At 40.7% G+C, this 21924-nt stretch overlaps 1 protein-coding gene across 1 annotated transcript in view; it reads right to left on the bottom strand.

Moving 5' to 3' along the window:
• Positions 1 to 266: 266 nt before the first annotated feature.
• LOC137638812 (gastrula zinc finger protein XlCGF7.1-like) overlaps positions 267 to 21924 on the bottom strand; it is a 145272-nt gene continuing 123614 nt past the window's right edge. The window contains exon 4 of the transcript XR_011044190.1: positions 267 to 515. The gene's annotated coding sequence lies outside the window, so the exon portion shown is untranslated. The remainder of the gene's footprint in view (positions 516 to 21924) is intronic.

Below are 21924 nucleotides of genomic sequence, written 5' to 3'. Positions count from 1 at the left end.
AGCAGGTGACAGGAATAAGGGAGTCAATTTTCGTAGTTCAACTTGGTGTCTTAGCCTTAGCCTCTCTATCTCTTATGCCTCCTGTTCATGCCAAGTGCCGCCTTTCGTTATTCCTGTCTCATTTTGTCTTCATTGTTGTTGTTTGGTTGATATTGTTGTCGTTATTTAAGATGACTTTCATCCTGTTACTTCACTGTCTTGTTTCTTTTACTGCCTTCATCGTCTTTTTATGGAGGTGATGTTTATTTTACTTGTTATTTATAGCACTTACTTGTTCTTCTTGCTGCCTACCTGGCTTTCTAATGCCACTTTCCAACTTGTTTTAGTTGTCCTCCTCGATTTATTTTTGCTGTTTTCCTTGCTTTTGCTGCATTGCTTTTTTCGCCACTTTCCTGTTTGTTTGTTTTTCTTTACTATTTTGGTGTTACATCATGATCGAAAACTAACAAATACAATTGACTGTAGAGTTGAGGGGAGGAGAACGTCTGCTAGCAGACATCACTGAGCAAGACTTCCTGAAAATAGGGTTCTTTTTCGGAATTAAAGCTGACAATACTAATGAATTAGCAAGATAATTCTTGCTAATTTAGTAAACTTCATTATGTATATTGTTAAAGGGTTTCTTTAATGATTTTGACATAGGAAAAAATCTATTTTTGAGTGAGATAGCCATGTCGTCCTGTTGGAAGTTCCTCATTCGCAGCTTCTACTATGGATATTTCGGCGAGTGATATACCAGAGTAATTTACCTTAGAGGTATCAACGGAGTTCCAACCTCCGGAGCAAATATCCCAAGAGATATCATATATAAATCAGGGACGAGTTAATAACAAGCCATAGTCATCCTTCCCCGAATAGAGCTAACATTGTCTCGAAAGAAAGGTGAGGGTAGGATACGTGGGCAGGAGAGCCGTTACAACTCCCGAACTCAATGTGCTACAACTAGCACGTTTCCTCTTGAAACATTCCTGGAGCAGATGTGGTATGACAGATGTCCCGCACTGAGAAATGGGAGGGGATGGAGAAGTAACGGGTGGGCCATCGGAACGACATGGCTATCTCACTCAAAAATAGATCTTTCCCATGTCAAGAGCTATTTTGGGGGGCTCGAGCCATGTCGTAACGATGAAAGTGCACCAGAGAATTATCATTCTCAGTTGTGGCCAGAAGAGTTTTAAACCTGCAACTCCATAGATATAAGCATACTTCCTACAACATTGGTAACTATGGTACAGAACGATCAGAGTAAGAGAAGTTTTGTACAAAAGTAGGAACTAAGTAAATCAACAGAACAATCCCAATCACTATGAAGAAAAACTTTGTCTCCAGTAAATGAAAAGACCGAAGCCTATAAAAGGAGGGTTAAAATTTTTGATACATTACTTCTATTTTATATGGATAGCAGGTCCAAAGAAAGGAAACACAAAATGGAATAGTAGTCTTTTAATGTTTCTGAAAGTACATGCACGTAGTAATAATACAACAAAATATACAACATACACACACACACACACACATATATATATATATATATATATATATATATATATATATATATATATATATATATATATATATATATATATATATATATTTTATATATATGATACATTTTGCACATTTAAATGTGTTTTTCATATTTCAAATAAGCAATACATTTTAACACAATAAAGTCTGGATTCTCATACAGACCTCGGGATCAGAGCCCAAACAAAATCACTCAAAAGACTATAGCATCTGACCGGCCATGTTTCAAACCCTGGTCCAGGACACTTGTATGACAATAACACTACTACTTAGCCACGAAGAAAGATAAAAGTCAATGACAACTCTTCTGTACATATACCTGTTGAATTAAGGTTTTTTGTATTTAAAATTGAAGTCAACCCATCTTCACTATGGTAGCTAATTGGTAGGTTTGTAACTTGGCATTTGCTTAATGATAAATTTTGCAAATTCAAAAGTTTTTCACATTTCAAATAAGTCATATATTTTGATATATTAAAGTCTGGATTCTCTTACTGACCTCGGGATCAGAGACCCAGGCAAAATCACTCAAAGACTATAGCATCTTACCCGCCGGGTTTTGAACCCTGGTTCAGGATACTTGTATGAAAGTGACACTGCCACTTAGCCACGAAGAAATATAACTCAATGACAATTCTTCTGCACATATACCTGTAAAATTAAGGATTTTGGACTCAGAACTGAAATTAACCCATCTTCATCATCGTAGCTAATTGGTAGGTTTGCACATTTAAACATGTTTTTCATATTTCAAATAAGCCATTTATTTTAATACATTAAAGTCTGGATTCTCTTACCGACCTAGGGATCAGAGCCCCAGGCGAAATCACTCAGAGACTATGCCATCTGACCAGCCAGGTTTCGAACCCTGGTCCAAGATACTTGAATGAAAGTGACACTACCACTTAGCCACGAAGAAAGATAAAAGTCAATGACAATTCTTCTGTAAATATAATTGTTGAATTCAGCTTTTTTGTACTTTGAATTGAAATCAACCCATCTTCACCATCGTAGTTAATTGGTAGGTTTGTAACTTGGCATTCGATTAATGATAGATTTTGTACATTTGAACGTGTTTTTCATATTTCAAATAAGCCATATATTTTAATACATTAAAGTCTGGATTCTCTTACGGAACTCGGGATCAGAGACCCAAGCGAAATCGCTCAAAGACTATTGCATCAGACCAGCCAGGTTTCGAACCCTAGTCTAGGATACTTGTATGACAGTGACACTACCGCTTAGCCATGGAGAAAGATAAAAGTCAAAGACAATTCTCCTGTGCATATACCTGTCGAATTAAGGTTTTTTGTACTCAGAATTGAAATCAACCCATCTTCACGATCGTAGCTAATTGATAGGTTTGTAACTTGGCATTCGATTAATGATAAATTTTGCACATTTAAACATGTTCCATATTTAAAATAAGCCATATATTTTAATATATTAAAGTCTGGATTCTCTCACCGACCTCGGGATCAGAGCCCTAAGCGAAATCGCTAAAAGACTATTGCATCTGGCCAGCCAGGTTTCGAAGCCTGGTCTGGAATACTTGTATGACAGTGACACTACCACTTAGCCATGAAGAAAGATATAAGTCAATGACAATTCTTCTGTAAATATACCTGTTGAATTAAGGTTTTTTGTACTCAGAATTGAAATCAACCCATCTTCACCATCGTAGCTAATTGATAGGTTTGTAACTTGGCATTTGATTGATGATAAATTTTGCACATTTAAACATGTTTTTCATATTTAAAATAAGCCATATATTTCAATGCATTAAAGTCTGGATTCTCTTACCAACCTCGAGATCAGAGCTCCAGGCAAAATCCCTCACATTACAGCATCTGACCAGCCAGGTTTTGAACCCTGGTCCAGGATATTTGTACGACAGTGACCTTACCACTTAGCCACGAAGAAAGATAAAAGTCAATTACAATTCTTCTGTACATATACCTATTGAATTCAGACTTTTTGTAATTCGAATTGAAATCAACCCATCTTCATCAACGTAGTTAATTGGTAGGTTTGTAACTTGACATTTGATTAATGATAAATTTTGCACATTTAAGCATGTTTTTTATATTTCAAATAAGCCATATATCTCGATACATTAAAGTCTAGATTCTCTTACCGACCTCGGGATCAGAGTACCAGGCAAAATCACTCAAACACTATAGAATCTGACAGCCTGGCTTCGAACCCTGGTACAGGATACTTGTATGACAGTGATGCTAACACTTAGCCACGAAGAAAGATAAAAGTCAATGACAATTCTTCTGTACATATACCTGTCCAATTCAGGTTTTTTGTACTTAAAATTAAAATCAACCTATTGTCACCATCATAGCTAATTGGTAGGTTTGTAACTTGGCATTCGATTAATGATAAATTTTCCAGATTTAAACGTCTTTTTCATATTGCAAAAAGCCATATATTTTAGCTACGATGGTGAAGATGGGTATACAGTATATACAACACTAAGAAGCTGGTTTAATCACACTACCAGCGGCCACCAGGAAGTGTTTAATTTCATCCAACTGACGTAGGTAATGTTTGAACACGCTTGAAAATTTCCATCCTGTGTAAGCCTGCAAAGGACATAGGTTGGAAAAAAATTAAGGAAAGGGCAACTTTTCTACGGTCATAACCTTCTGATGAAGTAGGTGAGTTTGGACCTTAGCTGTTTCAGAGAAAGATTAGATCCTGTCCTCACACCTTTAAAAATTTGACTGCCTTTTAAAGGACCAGCTCTTGGATAGGTAGGCTTTAAGGCACAGACAAGGGTCCTCTTGTATTGGAACACTCTTCCAGGGCCCCCAGCGTTTCGTGGGAAGTTCGTTTTCCGCCAAAAATACAGGATCTGGATAAAATTTTACCTACACCTAATCCAAGAATTCAATGTGGCCATCATCCCTTGAAAGGGCCACAATCTCACTGACTCTAACACCAGAAGCCATAGCAAGCAAAAAGATAGACTTTTAACCCTGGACACCCCTTTAAGGGTATACTCGGACGCGAACGACCCCGACGCCAAAAAAAATTCTTGAAAAATCAGTTTTTGCAGTAACCTCCTTTTTTCTTTTGCCAAAAAAAAACTTCAATGAATGCTTAAAACAACTGTAAAGATAAATACTACTCATCTGCAGAAAAACTATTTATTATAAATATTTTAAAAAATTAAGTAGAAAAAAAAAAGACCTGACATAAAAATTCATAAAAAAAAAGTTTATACATATATACACAAATCCTTTTAGGAATTGATTCTTGAATGTTTAGGACACATCTTGATGTATTTTGGATGAAGTCAGACCCATGGAGGTGAAGATCTGAAATGAGAAAAAAAGGGTAACTTTTTTTGGCCAAAAAAATTTGTCCAAATTTCATGAATTTTTTTGGGTACCCAAATGAAATAGGAAGTGGCTAATTTTTTTAGGGAATAAACATATGTTATCCTATAATAGAAATATGTAAAAAAATCTTCATTATTTTGTAAATTACATTTATATCAGGGGCCATATCTAAAGGTAATTTTTTGAGTACTTAGAAATTTCGTAAAAAAATACATATATTTAATATATAATATGATATTTATGCAGGTAAAAATATACCAAAATATCACAAATTCTATAGGGAACAAGAATATATATAGATAGGGCAGCTTACGCTTCGGATATGTCCACAAAATGGCCGCCAACCACACTGACTCAGACTCCCTAATCTGCCACTTGAAATGTAGGAAGGGTATGTCAATTTCAAGGTGTTATTTACTAATCTAATTATTATTGGATATGCATAAAAAATTGTATGGTGGGTTGCTGGATAATTGTCGATTATTTTACGACTATAAAATTAAAATTCTGACCCAAAAAAAATTTTTTGAAGGGAAATAAAATCGAAAAAAAAAAAATGTAAAACAATATAATATTTTAGCTAAAAAAATTTGATGATATTCAATCAAAAAAAAAGTAAACAAAATTTTCCGACAAATAAACATCTAGAGGAATCATTACTCTGTGATAGTTCCTTAGTGCGTAGTAATTTTGAAAGAATTGGGAAAAAACGAAAAAATGGCAATCACCGGAAAATCGAACACATACCTATATATACGCCATATCTGGCTAAAAAAAAAGATAGGCATGGGTAGCCAGATCATCTAGAAACACTTTCCAACACTATAAAAATATAAGTTTTGCGACACTACTTGCCAATTCCTTACGGTAACATGACTAAGCAAAAAAATGCAAAACAAATAAAAAGGGGCACTCGCGGAAAAATGGCTAACATTCTAATATACGGCATTTCAGAAAAAAAAAACTCAGCCACGTGCTAGGCAAACCATCAAGGCACATTTTCCGACAAATAAACATCTAAATGAATAATTACTCTGTGATAGTTCCTTAGTACGTAGTAAGTTTGAAAGAAATGGGAAAAAACGAAAAAATGGCAATCACAGGAAAATCGAACACATACCTATATATACGCCATATCTGGCTAAAAAAAGAAGATAGGCATGGGTAGCCAGATCATCTAGAAACACTTTCCAACACTATAAAATTATAAGTTTTGCGACACTACTTGCCAATTCCTTACGGTAACATGACTAAGCAAAAAAATGCAAAACAAATAAAAAGGGGCACTCGTGGAAAAATGGCCATTCTAATATACGGCATTTCAGAAAAAAAAAATTTCAGCCACGTGCTAGGCAAACCATCAAGGCACATTTTCCGACAAATAAACATATAAATGAAATATTACTCTGTGATAGTTCCTTAGTACGTAGTAATTTTGAAAGAAATGGGAAAAAACGAAAAAATGGCAATCACAGGAAAATCGAACACATACTTATATATATGCCATATCTGGCTAAAAAAAAATAGGCATGGGTAGCCAGATCATCTAGAAACACTTTCCAACACTATAAAAATATAAGTTTTGCGACACTACTTGCCAATTCCTTACGGTAACATGACTAAGCAAAAAAATGCAAAACAAATAAAAAGGGGTACTCGCGGAAAAATGCCCAACATTCTAATATACGGCATCTCAGATAAAAAAAAAAGACATGCACGTGTTAGCCCAACCATCAAGGCACACTTTCTAACACATAAACATGAAAAAAAAATCAACAATATACGGCAATTCCTTACTACTTAGTAAATTTTTACAAATATTGAAAAAAAAACAGAAGTTGGCAACCGCAGTTAAATACCCAATATACCAATAACTACGTCGTATCTGACAAAAACAAAATCACGCATGGGTAGCCAGATCATCTAGACACACTTTCCAACACTAAAAAAGCAAAAGTTTTACGACACTATTTCGCAATATCTTACGGAAAAATGACTTGGCAAAAAAATGAAAAAAAATGAAAAAGGGACACTCGCGGTAAAATGCCCGACATTCTAATATACGGCATCTCAGATAAAAAAAAAAGACATGCACGTGTTAGCCCAACCATCAAGGCACACTTTCTAACACATAAACATGAAAAAAAAATGAATAATATACGGCAATTCCTTACTACGTAGTAATTTTTACAAATATTGAAAAAAAACAGAAATTGGTAACCGCAGTTAAATACCCAATATACCAATAACTACGTCGTATCTGACAAAAACAAAGTCATGCATGGGTAGCCAGATCATCTAGACACACTTTCCAACACTAAACAAGCAAAAGTTTTACGACCCTATTTGGCAATATCTTACGGAAAAATGACTTGGCAAAAAAATGAAAAAAAATGAAAAAGGGGCACTCGCGGTAAAATGGTCCTCGTGGTGATGAACGACATTTTAACTAAAAAAAAAATCATGCACATGGTAGCCAAACAATCCACCAAGACTTTCCACAACTGATAACCTATACAAGTTGCACCATTCTACGACAATTTCATAATACGTAATAACTTTGATAATTATGCAAACTACCTTAGAAGGGTAAACTCGGTCGCGCTCGACCCCGGCGCGTCTCAGAAATCGGGGAAGGAGTACAGCTACAGCAATGCACATCTGGACACTACTAGAGCGTGTAGGGGAGACACCTCCTGCAGGTCGATCACCCACAAACTCAGTCACGGGGGTGAGTCACGTGAGAAAAACCTGTTTTTTTTTGACGCTCGGGGTCGCAAACGACCCATCGTACCTATCCAGGGTTAAGAAAGACCCCTCAGAGAGGCAGAGGCATTATCTATCGAAGAGGCAAAGTGGAGGAATTTATCCAACGACCATGAAAGAGCATTTGGAAGAGCATTAGGTTTCAGTTTAGCACAAGCCTTTGGGATCTTATTGGACAGCTCTCTATTGAGTTTGATATCAAAAGCGTCTAGTTAGTGTCAACTTACATGAGGCAATAGTTGTAAAGGCTAGACCTTGATCATGTAGTGAAATAAAGAAAGAAATACAGAAGTCCATAGAAATAGAAGAGGGCTGATGACTTTTCACGAACACAACCCATATTTTCCAGGAAAACAAATATTGTCATTTCTTGGTGTTGGACTTGTACTCTTCTATGAAGTCAATTCTTTCCCTCGCATCTCTCAATTTTTTTTTTTGAGCCGCGAGAGCGGGAAAATCATTAGCTGAAGGGTTTTCAATATCCAAAAGGAAGCGAAGACAGTCTTCAGTTGAACATCCTGGGACAACCCTGAATATGGTAGAGAGATCTGAAGGGGTTTGAGTTCCAGAACAAAAGGATACCAATTGCTATTGGGCCACTTGGGAGCCACTAGAGCTGCTGCTCCCCTGAAAATCTACAGTTTGTTCAGTACTTTCAGTAGGATGTTGAATGGAGGAAGTAGGTAGATGTGAGACCATTGGTTCCAAACCAGAGACATCGCATCCATTTCTGTCGCTTACGGATCTAAGTTTGGTGCTACATACCGGGGAAGCTTCTTGTTGAAGCTCGTCGCAAAGAGATCAATTTGCAGTTCCGGGACTTGTTCTAGAATAAAACAGAAGGATTCTGCATCCAGAGATCCTTCTGTTTCCTGAGGCTTGGATCTCGACAGGGTGCCCGCCGTCACATTGTGAACCCCTTTGAGGTGAATTGCTGAAAGATGCCATTTCCTCCTTTTTGCTGAAGAGTGAATGACTATGATTACATGACTGATCTGAGGAGATCTGGAGCCCTGTCTGTTGACACAGTGTACTGTTGTGTTTTTGTCAATGACCAATTCGTCTTTGAACATAGTCTCTTCTGAGTCAGAAACACTACCATAGCTTCCAGAACATTGATATGAAACTTCCGAAATGCGATCGACAACTGACCCTGCACTTTCTTGGAAGAGGAGTGCCCCCCCCCCCACAACATTGTTCCGAGGCATCCGTGTGAATAAAAACGGAAGGAGAAAGGTACTGTAGAGAGACATAGTTCGATAGATTCTTGGCAGTGGACCATGGCTTGAGCTGCTTCTGTAGTAAGACCAAGGTTTTGTGGCGAAGATCTCTCTGAGCATTGGATACCTTTCTTCTCCAGACTCTGTTGGCATCTTTGAGTCTTACTTTTAGGATTGGGTCTGTCATGGTAGCGAACTGTAATGACCCCAAGACCCTTTCTTGTTGCCGTCTGGTGAGTACTTTTGAATGAAGTAGGCACCTGACAGAGTTTGCGATTTCCTTTCTCTTGCCTTGTGGTAGAGAGAGGGTGTGTGACTGTAGATTCCAGTGAAGTCCTAGCCACTGGAATTTCTGAGCTTGAGATAACCTGGACTTCTCGAGGTTGATTTGGAAGCCCTCTTGGGCTGCTCGAAGACATTCCACCTTTCTTGCAGCCCAGACTAACCAGTCGTCCAGGTATACCATCACCTGAAGGCCTCTGACCTAAAGTTGTTGGGCAATGGCCTTGACTAGTTTCATGAAAATCCTTGGAGCTATATTGAGCCCAAAGGGCATAGCTTTGAATGTGTAGGCCTTTCTTGCTAGTCTGAAACCAAGGCATGGATAGAAGCGCCGACCTATCGGAAGATGCCAATAGGTGTCTGTAAGATCTATGGAGACGGTGTAGGTACCCTGGGGTAGTAGGGTCCGTATTTGCAAGGTAGTCAGCATCTTGAACTTGTCGTTCAGAATACGTTTGTTTTGTGGAGATAAGTCCAGAATAGTTCGAAAGAGTGTTCAAATCTTTCTTGGGCATGCAGAATAGCCAACCTTGAAGGTTCATGGATTTTGTGCAATGGATGGCTCCCTTCCAGAGAAGGTCCTGAACATAATCCTCCAAAAAGGGGGTTGTGGGATGAAAGAACCTCTTGAACTGGGGTGGTTTCTGTCTCCATTTCCAGCCTAGCCCTTTTGAGACTATGCTGTGAGGCTAGGGATCAAACTCCCATTGATCCCTGAACAGAGGAAGTTATCCCCCTACCAGAAGCTCCTCATTGTTGTTGCGAAGTACCTGCAACTTTAGTTGTCTCTAATTCCTCGGCCTCTAGTTCAACCACCTCTTCCAGACCTTCCCCTGTTACCGGAGCACTTCTTATGATCTTTGGCAGGGTGGAACATGGTAATAGCTCTCTCATACACCGAGTTGATGGATGGAGACTAAAAAAGGTACTGCTGGGGAACCGTGTACACAATCTGAGGGATGGCGGAAACTGAGGCTGTCGCGACACGAAAGGATTTCCTTCCCTTTAAGTGACTTCTGGGCCTCTTGCCCTTGGGTTGAGGTCCTTCATTGGGGGTAAATACCCCACTTGTCAATAAGGCTCTTGTTCTCCTGAGTCACTTTGTCCATGACTTCTTTAACCAATTTCTCAGGGAAGAGGTCCTTCCTCCAGTTATTGAATTTTATCAGTTTTCTAGGTTCATGTCTGATCGTATCAGCGGCTGGGATATGTTCTCTACATGTTCTTCTGGCTAAGAAGAAAGCATGGAGATCCCTATGAAACATGATTAGGCGAGTCTTCGCCAAGACAGGGAAGAGATCAGATTTTGAATAGTTTCCAATAACACTGGTTTACAAAGAAATTGAGGCAAGCACAAAAATACCCATTTTAACCTAATTTGGGGGTGCTGAATTCAAATTTGAAATCCGTTTTTACTCATCACCTCTAGTTTTTTATAGATATGCACAGTGTGCATATATGGTACATAAAGGCGTATGTGCATTCAGGGTTAATTCTAATATTGTGAGACTTATGGCTTAGTTTTTAGTTATTATGCACTTAATGTAAGTGATTGCATTACATTATATATATAATTATATATCAAGACGGATTTTGGCAGTTAGGGCACCAGATCTCAATCCACACTTAATAGTGCTCGGGCAGTCATTGGAAGAGGTTGTCTCGCAGGTGGCGCAGGAGGTTGATGTCCCTCAACTATCATGTTACACATCTTTTGGGTAGCTAAATATTAGTATTACATATTCCAATGCACATTTTATTGCCTTGCATATGATTTAGTTTTACTTTGTTATATTTTCAGATTCTCCAATGGCTTCAAGCACGTCAAAACATCAAGGATGCCTCAACAAGGCCAATTCTTTCTGTTACGTGTGTGGGGACTTCACAACAGTTGCACAGCGTCGAACCATCTCTTCCCTCCTTAGAACCGCCTACTTTCACTATTTTGACTGTAAAATTGGTGATCAGGACAAGTCTTGGGCTCCACACATCTGTTGTAAACCTTGCTACAATGGACTAACTGCATGGTTTAATGGCAAGAAAGCGGCTTTCAACTTTGCAGTCCTGATGGTTTGGAGAGAGCCACGAAGCCACGCAGATGATTATTATTTTTGTTTAACTAATATAACTGGTTTCAATGCATCTTCTAGGAAAAAGATCAAATATCCCAACCTTCTATCTGCTATGCGACCCGTTCCCCATTCAGATGATCTTCCTGTGCCCACACCTCCAGTAAATAAGGATCTTCTTTCCTCATCAGATGAAGAAATGCCTTCAAGGGAGGATTCTGCCGAGTCAAAATCTTTGGAAGATATTAAGTCTACATATTCAGGAAAAGGTGACAACGAGCCACACTGGATCACGCAAGAAGACCTGAATGATCTTGCTTGTGATTTGTATCTGTCAAAAATGCAGTCAGAGCTCTTGGCTTCTGGACTTAAACAGTGGAACCTAGTCCAGGAAGATGTAAGGATCACCAGTCTGAGGAATCGGAACAAAGACCTTGCTTCCTTTTTCACCATGGAAAACAAGTTGTGCTACTGCACAAACATACCTGGCTTGTTCACGTCCCTTGGTTTGCCACATAATCCTTCAGACTGGCGTCTTTTCATGGACTCTTCCAAGCGAAGTCTCAAGGCTGTGCTTCTGCACAACGGGAATAAATATCCCAGCATTCCCATTGCACACTCTGTCCATCTAAAGGAGTCCTATGACAATATGGAGCTTCTTTTAGAAGCTACTAAGTACAGCGAGTACCAATGGAGTCTGTGTGGGGACCTCAAGGTCATTGGTCTTCTTATGGGTATGCAAGCAGGCTTCACAAAGTATTGTTGTTTTCTCTGTCTCTGGGATAGTCGAGCTGTATCCCAGCATTACAAGCAGAAAGACTGGGTCTAGAAGCACTTTTGTTCCTGGCGAACACAGCGTCAAGGGGAATCCTCTGGTGGACATGAATAAGGTGCTTCTTCCTCCTCTTCACATCAACCTTGGTTTGATGAAGAATTTCGTGAAGGCATTGGACAAAAATGGTGCTGCCTTCCAACACTTGTCTACTGTGTACCCAGGTGTTAGTGCTGCTAAGCTCAAAGAAGTGCTGAAGGATACTGATTTTGAGGACCTTCTTACCTTAAAGGAACTGAGAGAATGGGAAGCATTCAAGTCAGTCTGTAGTGGCTTCCTTGGTAACACACGCATACCAGATTACCAAGCCTGTATCGAAAAGTTGCTAAAGTCCTACGAGGATATGGGGTGCCGAATGTCACTCAAGATTCATTTTCTCCATTCCCACCCCAACTTCTTCCCGCCAAACCTTGGAGCAGTGAGTGATGAGCATGGAGAAAGATTCCACCAAGACATTACAAAGATGGAGACCAACTATCAAGGCAAATGGAACCCTGGCATGATGGGAGACTTTTGCTGGATGCTCTTGCATGACATCCTGGAGGCAAAATACACCAGATCTTCTAAGAAAACACACTTTTGACTGTCTATGGTACTATGAATTGTGTAATTGTGTCATCCAAGTATATTGATTCAATCAGTGTTTTTTATCTATCCTGTTTTATCTGTTATAAGATGCTGCAACTCTTGAAATGTGTGCATATATTCTCTGTTTATACTAAAATGAGACTATTTAAAAGCCAGAAAACTAGAGGTGATAGAGCAAAACTACTTATAAAATTGAATTCAGCACACCCAAATTAGCAAAAAACACCTACAGTATCCCCATTCTTGCCTCACACTCATTTTTTTTTTTTTTTTTTTTTTTTTTTTGTAAACCAGTGTAAGCATCTCTAGATAAAATTGGAAGGATAAAGAGGCAGAAAGTCTCTCTTTAGCTTCCAGTTCTCCCTTAAATAGAGATTTGGGAATTCTAGGCATTTTCTCATTAAACTGTTTACCCAAGATGTATTATATCTAGTTTTACAACAGTGAAGGTATGTTGGACCTCCTCCCAGATTTTCGAATCATAGGGAAGAGCTAGAGAGATAGGTTTACATTCCTCTAGCACTGGGAATGGCCTGTTCTCCATTAATGCTTTCATGTCACGGCCTCTGCTTTTAGAGGCAAAAGGGAAGACAGTATCCTTGGGAGCCCCAAAGGTGGCCTGTTTCCTGCCAAGGGCAGAAAGTTGGGTATTGGTGAATTCAGCCAAAATTCCAACCAAAAGGGATTGAGCCTTGCCATGATCCAGAATGATTGCTTCCTTAGGGATCGTATCATCCCTAATGGACGCTTCCAAGTTAAGCCTTACGTAGCAGTAAGGATAGATATCGATTGATGGAAAGAACTTCCAATTTCAAAATGCTTGGACCCCAAACCATCCCCAATATGAAGGAACCCTTCGGTTAAGGCCATATGCTCAGCATAGCAGCAAGGGTTCTTAACTGTGCATTCTGGTAGGCTTGAAGCTGGGGAGCCTTAGAAACAGGTGTCTGTTGTAAAGCTTCTATCCTCGCTGTTAGATCATATTTGGCAGTTAGATTATCCACGAAAGCTTTCATGGATACCATTAGTTCCAAGTTACTGGGGAGCGAAGATTTGTCTAACGTCGGAACCAGAGTGGAGGTGGAAGCTGGGGCTTGGGTAGAAAGTAAAGAAGCAACCTAATGTACATCCAATGACTCTTCTGAGGCTTCCATAGTGAGCAGGTTCCTCTCCCTTTATGACGACAGAGGAGAAGTAGTAGACATGTTGTTGGCATCCAGGCTAATGAGTTGCAGAGCATCCCGGACTTCATATCCACATGATCTGCTGGTACCGGAGGGAGTTGGACCGTCGGTAACTGGTGACCAAATACAGAGGAAACCTCAGCCTTGGGAAAGAGGAGGTCCTTCCGTTCCAGAAAAGGAAGATAAGGGGCACCTTGTCGAGAGCTCATCTGGAAGCCTCTTACCCAGTGTGAGAGTGTCCTCCAACATCGATCTTGAACGCCCAAGGAGATGTCAGTGGCATAGAAGCCGGTTTGAAGGAGATCCGTGCAAACCTGGCAGTTGGTAGGGTCCCAGATTGCAATGGATCCCTTGGAAATATAGCAATCACTGTGTTTCCAGCAAGTCTTGTGGCTACAGGGTAACTTGACCCGCCTGGTACAGGTGACCGTTGAATACTCCATATCATCAGCGACCTGTAAAGATAAGACATTCCAATAAGTGTTCTTACGAAGCTGGTCTAGTGTAGAGTAAATATTTTATTCATGTATTTTACTTGTGCATTTAAGATGTGAGTTCCTCTTTTATAGGTTTAAGTAATTTTATGTAAATTACATAAGACTTATGTCATTCATTTCATTGTATTTTTCATTTGTCAGTGTATGTAAATTTACGTTATTTTCTAAGAATTAACTTTTTATTTCCCGTATTTTGTTACGAAGTTTTATGGAAACTCAATTAGGTATGCTGTACAACACAAGATTTGAACACGAGGGCTTATGTAATTTTTTTTTTTTTTTTTTTGCACGAGGTATTACATGATGCTTATATTTCCATGTGGTTGGAATGTTCTTGAAAACCCCAGAGTTAGTTTTATCTTTTTTCATTGTTTCGAGGAGGGAGGTGGGCAGAGTTAGCTGAGAGAGGGTTACCTCGCAAGCAAGGTTTGTTCCCATGTTCATTTTACAAAGCTGGCAACATTGGCGCCACTAGAGCCTGCCCCCAAACGACGAGAAACTCTTAGAATCATCTAAAAGTTTCAAGTCAATATATATGTGCCCCTAGGAAATTGTAAGCAGCAGATGAGATCCAGCCTATCCCTTTGAAAGAACCAACATCCTCTCTCCTCTCAAGTGCATCGAGTGTGTGCCCTCGCAAAAGTGAATAAGTTTTTATACAACATATATTGTGTGTAGTGTGTTCAAACGTTGATAAATCCATTGAATGGGATTTCAAGTGCATTGTGTTAATGCAAGTACTAGTATAACATAAAATTTTGTAACTGGCCCTGTGAGATTTCGGTCAAAACAGTGAAGTGTATCTATTTTGGCTTAACTGTTCGGTTACCTCATGTGATCCAAAACACGTAAGAGTACCAGTTATTTTTATGTAAATTTCATTAAGGGTTTAATCATTAGAGTGTTAAAGAGTTAACTATTGTCATTAATCATCAAAATTAAATACTTTTATAAATATAATTCCAGCAAAACAAGATACTGTATAATTTTTTTCAGAGTCTTTCTTTTGTCTTAATCTAAGTTTTTGTTCAAGATTTAATATTTCGAGTGATTTACTTTGGTGTTAATTCTTGTGAATTGCTGTTGTAATTTTTCTTATAGAATATACATATTTTTGTACAGCGTGTATCATTTCGATCAACAATATTTCTTAATTTGTCCTTGCATCTAATCCCTGACTAGAACCAAAGTAAGAGGTTGTTTTATAATAGTTCTTAACAATTAATCACCCAGTTTTGTTTTGAGAATAACGTAAGAGACCTTAGGATATTCAGTGTTTTTATACATTGTCGTCTGGGAGTTATATAATTTTCTCAGAACTCGGGTATTAATTTTCAAATGTAACAGATTTATGTAAAAATAAACAGGTGAGTTTGGAGCTCGAGAGGTTATGTAATTCTCCAGCCGTAATATAATAGTACATATTATTAAAAATCATATCTTCTTAAAATTAGTTTAAGAAATAAATCCTAAGCTAAATAAACCTACCCCTAAAGAACGGCTAAATCTAAAATATAATTAGAACACATGCCAAACAGCTCAGAAATCTGTAGCGATTTATAAAGCAAAGCATAATGACGGTGTGGTAGGAATATGGAGGAAAGGATCACATCAAAGGAACACCAGAACCTCCAGAGTAGGTCTATCAGAACAGCCTGAGAAGGCAAATTCACTCATCATGGTGCCTAGATCAGCAACAGCTGACCCCGAGACAGCAGCAACTGGGAGGCGGCAACTATTTCTAGTAGCCAGTAAAAGACTGACATGTCAATACCCAAGGCATGTCCACACAAGGCAGCAGATGCATTGTAAAGGCAACAGGGGGAAAGTGAAAACAATCCCATAGGGAAGGGTCCACACTTAAGGGAAGTACAGGAATGAAAGGCAGTTATTAAGTGAACCTGCCAAGACCTGATCATTATCATTAACTTATGAAAAATGGGGGTGCAGCCCATGAGAAAATGAGAGCTGTACAAGACGGCCATGCCACTAAAAATAATAAATTTAAAGGATGTCCTAACAATCAGGCAGGATCCAATCGACCAACTCTAGAGGACAATGTTCCTCAGATGTGGGATAGGAAAGAGCAGATGACTAGCCTAAGGCTGCAGTTGAGGCAGCAGAGGGGGTGACCCATAGCCAACACAGCCAGTGCTAGAAGAACTCAAGCTGACAAGACAGGAGGGGGCACCTCTGTCTAGATAGGCTAACCAGGCAAGGGAGTCAAGACTCCATAGCAAGAGGGATATCTCAAGCTGACAAGACAGGAAGCAGAGACAGAAGGCAGCACCTCTGCCTAGATGGGCCAACCAGGCAAGGGAGTCAAGACAAGAGGGATATAGCACGGGAAGAGAGGCTGCAGACATTGAACAAGTACTGCCAAGGCGGCAGATTAGGACCCCAAGGGGTACCAACTCTATGCCTAGATAGGGTTAGGCAATAGAGAGAACTGTGTAGGCAAGCCTAGGCTACCTAGCAGGTGAGGGAAACCTCAAAGCTAGGGTGAGATGACTAGACAAGAGGAACATAATTTCAGTGATTATCTTGCGTTAAAAAAAGATGAAGAGGCAAATGAAATACATACCAGATAACTACGATACACCGAGAAAAATTAATATATGGTATTTCTGGGCTCGAGCCATGTCATCCTGATGGAAGTTCCTCATTGGCAGCTTCTACTTGGGATATACCAGATATACCAGAGAAATTTACCTAAGAAGTATCAACGGAGTTCTAACCTCCGGAGCGAATATCCCGAGATATATTGTGTATAAATCAGGGACATAGTAATAACAAGCCATGGTTGTCCTTCCCCAAATAGAGTTAACCTTGTTTCGAAGGAAAGGTGAGGGTAGGATATGTGGGCAGGAGAGCCGTTACAACTCCCGATCTCAATGTACTACAACTAACACGTTTCCTGTTGAACCATTTCCCTTTCCCAGTGTCACTTTGAGAGTTTCTGCTAGTTTTTCTTACCTTTTTGAGTGAATTTCGGTCATGCATACTTCAGCTCCTTCCTCATCGACTAAGTTGAGTACTCCCTTTTTCATGAGTTGGAAAATTTTGCGTCTCATCCCAGTATTTTCATTGTATTGCATACTTTTATTGCCCTGAGGCCGGCATGCCTTCGGTGCGATTACATCATGTTCCAAATTGCTGAGAAACGCTAATTTAATCATTTTACTGTAGAAATATGTCTTATCTTATCATTCTAAAGTGTGGTATGTTTATGATACTCCCAAATCATTCCTTGGTGTTTCTTATGTGTTTTTTATGAGCATTGACTTAGGCTAGCCTAGCCTAGCCGGCAGCCATGCCTGTTAAAATTTGCAGTATGCACCATACCCATCTTTTACCAAACCTTACTGGTTGAGTGATGCTTTCTATCCTCCCATGGGAGTTGGATAGTGTTCTCAGTTGTCATAGGGTGACTGTTTTCACTTTCCACTTAGTCTATATGTTCGGTGAGGCAGCACAGGTCTTGGGATCCTGTTCCCTGTGTCTACTCATCTTTACCCATTGGAAGGCTATGTCTGGTTGTGAGGACTTGTTGTCTGTGCACTAACATGGCAGACCCTTTGGGACACCATTGCTGTTGGGTCTTCATGTCATGTCACCTCGCCATTTTCTGAGTCTCCCATCACCAACCACCTTCTTCCCCTTTCCTTGTGCCTCTTAGTGTGCCTACTTGTAGGCTATTTTTCCTGACCTAGGCAGGTGAGATTTTCTCCTCCCCTGTTTAAAATCTCTCTGCTGCCTTAGAGACCACACTTGGGTGTTTCTCTGCCTCTTCCCCTTCCTAGTTAGGCCATAACCTGACTACTGAAACTATGTTCCTCTTGTCTAGTCACCTCACCCTAGCTTTGAGCTTTCCCTCACCAGCTAGGTAGGCTAGGCTTGCCTAAACAGTTCTCCCTATGGCCTAACCCTATCTAGGCATAGAGTTGGTACCCCTTGGGGTCCTCCTCTGCTACCTTGGCAGTGCTTGTTCAATGTCTGCAGCCTCTCTTCATATGCTACATTCCTCTTGCAATGGAGTCTTGACTCCCTTACTTAGTTAGCCTATCTAGGCAGAGGTGCCAGCTTCTGTCTCTGCTTCTTGTCTTGTCAGCTTGAGATATCCCTCTTGCTATATAGTCTTGACTCCCTTGTCGGGTTAGCCTATCTAGACAGAGGTGCCCCCTCCTGTCTTGTCAGCTTGAGTTCTTCTAGCACTGGCTGTGTGTTGGCTATGGGTCACCCCTTCTGCCATCTCAGTTGCAGCCTTAGTCTAGTCATCTGGTCTTTCCTATCGCACATCTGAGGAACACTGTCCTCTAGAGTTGGTCAATTGGATCCTGCCTGATTGTCAGGACATCCTTTGAATTTACAATTTTTAGCGTCCTGGCCATCTTGTACGGCTCTCATTTTCTCACGGGCTGCAGCCCCACTTTTCATAAGTTAATGATAATAATCAAGTCTTGGCAGGTTCAGTTATTAACTGCCTTTCATTCCTGTACATCCCTTAAGTGTGGACCTTCCCTATGGAATTGTTTTCACTCTCCCCCTGTCGACTTAACAATGTATCTGCCGCTTTGTGTGGACATGCCTGGGGTATTGACAGGTCAGTTTTTTAGTGCCTACTAGAAATAGTTTCCGCCTCGGGGTAAGCTGTCGAAGGGGATGGTGAACGTTGACATTAACCTTTGATATATTTAAATTTCTTGAAGATTCACCGTCTTTACATTTAGATAGAACATCCTACCTATTTACAATAGGTATTTTTGCATTTCTTGTTGGATGGGAGAGGGGTGGTGATCGCTCTCTTTTTCGATTAAAAGATAGAGAGCTATTAGGATTATATACCTTCACTATGACAGGTTCATACTATACAGTAGCTCTCTAGCATTAGATCTTCTCTTAAATCTGCCAATGATGCTATCTGAGATGGAAGCCTTGGGTTGTTCATCTGAGGTGGGGTAGATGAGGAGTCTCTGCCATTTTTACAAAAGGCATCGAATCTAAATTATGAGGCATGGTAATAGCCTTAGAAGGTGTTTCAGCCGGAGGACGTTTTGCATTACCTAGTCAAGATGGCATTACAATTATCTCTGGAGGCCCTGCATCCTTGGATTTAAAGGCCTTAGCGTCACTTTTGGCTTTGCTTAGAAGTGGCCTGGTATAACCCAAACTGATATGCTCTGCAATCTGACTTCTGAACAGCTGCTTCTTCTATCTAATATTAAGCACATATCTTACTAAAAGGTTTGTGATCCTCACTACAACTAGTGCACTTTGCAATAGAAGTGCAAGGTCCATGCTCAGGACCCGAATAACTGTAGCAGATCTTTTAGTTTTTGCATACTGTACTCTATATGGATGTCTAAATTTAAAGCAATTGTAGCAGTGTAAAGGTTTTTGTTTTTAAAGACAAACTGGAATTCTCTCATTTTAAATATTTAACTTAGCCGGTGAATATATAATAGCTGCAACTCTGCGGCTCGACAGAAAACACACTAAAAAAACTCGCGAGCGATCGCTATGAAGGTTGCGGGTGTGCCCACCAGCGCCAACTGTCGGCCAGATACCACTCTTGTATGTAAACAAAACCTTCAATTCTTCTCTGTCGACGTTGACGACAAGACGTATTCATACTCGCTATAGAACCTGGAGTTTTCTCATCTTAATTGGTGAAGTACTTTATTTTGGTTTGAGCTTTCGCAGTGCAGGTGTTTTTCCTCAACATAAACTCTTAAACTCTTTATTGAATCGGATTATTTGTTGATGACTTGGATTGTTTTTGGAATTTTCTTTGACTAATTCAAAATGGCTGACCCTTCTCAAGTACCTAGATTTCGAAAGTGTAATGCTAGGGACTGTAGTAGGCGTCTTCCAAAGGCTTCTCTCGACCCACATACTGTTTGTTCCAATTGTCGGGGTAAAACCTGTCAATTGGGAGATCGGTGTGAGGAATGCGTGGGCCTTTCGGAATTCGATTGGCTCGAATACGATAAATATGCACGTAGACTAGAGAGAGATAGGGTAAGGAGAAGTTCATCTAGGTCCGTAGATTTTTCCTCTCCACATGCCCCTGAACCTAATTCTTCCCCTGTAGTGGTTGTTCCTAACCCCCCTTCTAGCACTCAGGAACCGTCTATGCAAGACATGTTACGTGCTATTCATGCCTTGGGGGAGAGAGTTGAAGCGTTAGCAAGTGACCGTAATCAACTCATGGCTGACGTGAAGGAACTTAAGTGCCATAGTGCCACGGCGGAAAGTGGGAAAGTGATTAGAGCGCAAAGTGTTGTGAACAGTGTTGCGACCGAGGGTTCGTCTGTTCGTGCCTGTCGTTCACCTAGTCCGGGACCTCTTGCAAGCTCCCAAGCCCAGGGGAGAAGTAATGTCGTACGACTTATGGGTTCGAGAGGCCTTGATCAGCGAACAGACGTTCCCTCTATGGTATCAGGCGTATCTCACCAAGATCGCCCCTACCATAAGACGAGAGAGCCCATTTTTACCTCGTCTTCCGAAGGCTTTTCACGCAAGAAACCGTGGAGCAAGGTTTCTAGGCCTCTTAAACGGAAGTCGGTCACTTCAGGACAGGTCCAACGTCCTGGATGTAGTCATTGGGACAGTTCGGACCCGTTGCAGTCATCGGATGACTGCTCGCCGCCTAAGCAAGGCAAAGTTGTGCCGTCTCAGACGCTAACCCCGTCTGTTACTGCACCCATTCCCGTGGACCCTAAATGGGTTATACTGCAGGACATGCAGTCTAAGCTTGCGTCCCTTATGGAAGACTACAATGCCGATAAGGTTTCCGTTGAGCCTAGCCGTTTATCTCATCGAGATCCTGGCCTTCAGCCACCCAAGCGTTCTGTTGTGCGTCCTGTTGACATTGGTGTAGCCATCTCACGTCAAGCGGTTGGGGTAGTACCACACTCGATGCGGTCTCGTGTGGATTTTCAGCCGCATGTGGACGTTAGGCAACTCGCTGATGCGCCTGGTGACGTTCAGGACGTTCGCCAACCATCGGAGTTGACTTGTTTTGACGCTGTGCGTCAACTTCCGCAACCTAGAGTTGTTTTGACTGCGCAGCCTAGACGGTCTAAGCAGTCGCGGGTGGACGCTGTGCGTCCTCACGGACCTGTTGTTGTTGACAGTTCTCAGACTGTCAAGCAGTCTCAGGACGCTGCTTCCTGGTCCGCCACTTATGCACCAGTGCGGGTGGACGCTGCGTGTCAAGCATTGCCAACCCCTTTGCTTGTTTCTCATCAGTTGTCAGATGAGGAACTTTCGGATGAGGACGTTGCTGACCCTCAGCCTGAGGATCATCCTTCAGATATTGATGAACCTAGAGCAGTTCCGCCATCTATGGACTTTAAAAAAGTCATGCTCATTTTTAAAGAGTTGTTTCCTGAACACTTTGTCTCTGTGGCTCCTCGTTCGCCGCCGTCTGAGTTTGTTTTAGGCGTACCTGCTGACATGCCAGCCTTTACAAAACTCGTTCTCTCTCGCTCGTCCAAGAGAGCTTTACGGCTGTTAGGCGATTGGTTGGAAACCAAGAGGAGTTTAGGGAAGACGGCCTTTGCCTTCCCCCCATCTAAACTCTCGTCTAGATCGAGCG

The sequence above is a fragment of the Palaemon carinicauda genome, chromosome 3 (assembly GCF_036898095.1).
Source record: "Palaemon carinicauda isolate YSFRI2023 chromosome 3, ASM3689809v2, whole genome shotgun sequence".
Taxonomy (NCBI): domain Eukaryota; kingdom Metazoa; phylum Arthropoda; class Malacostraca; order Decapoda; family Palaemonidae; genus Palaemon; species Palaemon carinicauda.
This window is presented reverse-complemented; position numbering and strand designations above follow the sequence as displayed.